This window comes from Nannospalax galili, unplaced genomic scaffold (assembly GCF_000622305.1).
Source record: "Nannospalax galili isolate Female #2095 unplaced genomic scaffold, S.galili_v1.0 scaffold128, whole genome shotgun sequence".
NCBI lineage: Eukaryota > Metazoa > Chordata > Mammalia > Rodentia > Spalacidae > Nannospalax > Nannospalax galili.
In genome coordinates this window covers 58,766-60,317 of record NW_008360322.1, presented here as the reverse complement: position 1 = coordinate 60,317, position 1,552 = coordinate 58,766, and the positions used below count along the sequence as shown (strand labels likewise).

General features: G+C 40.7%; 1 non-coding gene across 1 annotated transcript; it reads left to right on the top strand.

The window, feature by feature from the left end:
- The first annotated feature begins 1,114 nt into the window (after positions 1 to 1,114).
- On the top strand, positions 1,115 to 1,278 carry LOC115068806. The gene has a single exon (XR_003848147.1). It is a non-coding gene; the product is annotated as a U1 spliceosomal RNA (small nuclear RNA).
- The last annotated feature ends 274 nt before the right edge of the window (positions 1,279 to 1,552 follow it).

Sequence of the window (1,552 nt, the reverse complement as noted above, 5' to 3'; positions counted from 1 at the left end):
AGATGATGTGAATCACAGACTCTTGTAACCCTTCGTGGCTACTGTCTCCATCCTGAACCAAAGCTCAGGCTTAAAAAGCAGGAGACAGAAATTAGACTGCTGATGACTCACTTGAAGATAGGCTACAGGTCAGACATATTTGGTATAAATTTACTGATGAAACCAATCCTCAGCTAGTGAGCATATGTTTTCACATTACAAGCAGCAACATCATGATTTGATTTATCTGGAAAGTCTTGGGCTGAGAAGTGGACACTTGCAATAAGGGGACAGCTAATCAGAGGCCCATCATTTAATGACCCACTTGTTATGTTTATAAGAGATTTGCTAAATTTCATTCTTCTTGGAGTCCTGGGTACAGAACAGCTTGACTTCAAGTTAGCCATTATGAGTGTGTAACTTTACGAGACTCATTTGAGTAATGAAATGTAGAAATTAATAGTAATGTCTCAGGATTAAATGAGATTAATTTGCAAAGTGCTTAGACTGGCATTAGTGTTGAATAAGTGCTCAATAACTTAGGTTTCTTTTAAAAAGTTACCTTCTCAGAAAAAAATAAAAAACCAGCTTTAGCTTAAATGTTGAAACATGGGCTTATCTGCTTTCTGCTTCCCCACCAGAAGTGTTCAATAGAAAGACACGATCTGTGGAGACATCCTCTTTTCAAGGCAACATGAAAAGAAAAGCTTCATTACACTCTCCAGGGGTCTCCCCTTTACCAGGTACCCCATATGCATTTACCATGTCATCTGATATCTGAGGATTAAGATGGTTCTCTGGCTAAAAGTCCTTGCCTCCAACCCTGACAACTTGAGTCCATCTCCAGAACCCACATGGTAGAATGAGAAAATCTACTCTTACAAGTTTTTCTCTGACCTCAAGATGTACCCTATAAGACTCTCTCTCTCTCTCTCTCTCTCTCTCTCTCTCTCTCTCTCTCTCTCTCTTTCTGTAAATTTTTCTTCTTAAATCTAACATCTGCTCCGCCAATGCAAAACACAGCTCTGACCTCAAAGAGAGAAATAGATCATTTATTCTGAACCAAATATGAGCAACCATGGCCTGGGAACATGGATTTGGGGTGTTCTGAATAAAATGATCCAATGTATAATAGTCACCAAACTGGCAGGGGCAAGACCATGATCAAGAAGGTGGTTTTCCCAGGGTGAGGTTTATCCACTGCACTCCATGTGTGCTGACCCCTGCAATTTCCCCAACTGTGGGACACTCAGCTGCATAATTTATGGTAGTAGGGGACTGTGTTTGCACTTTCCCCTTCAATAAAGGCCCTAAGACACCTAAAATCATAGGCTTTTCTGAATTTCTTGTGTATAAAGAAATAAATATGGATATTCTCCTAGGCTACTGGTTACCCTAACTTTTGAGCCCTGAATTTCTAACCTTCTACTTCATCTGTTTAAAAAAAAAATCCCAGTCCTGGGGTTGGTGAGATGACTCATCAGGCAAAGGAACTTGTTGCCAAGCCTGATGATCTGAGTTTCCACCCCAGGACCTACATGGTGGAAGGAGAGAGCTGACTCCAACAAGTTGT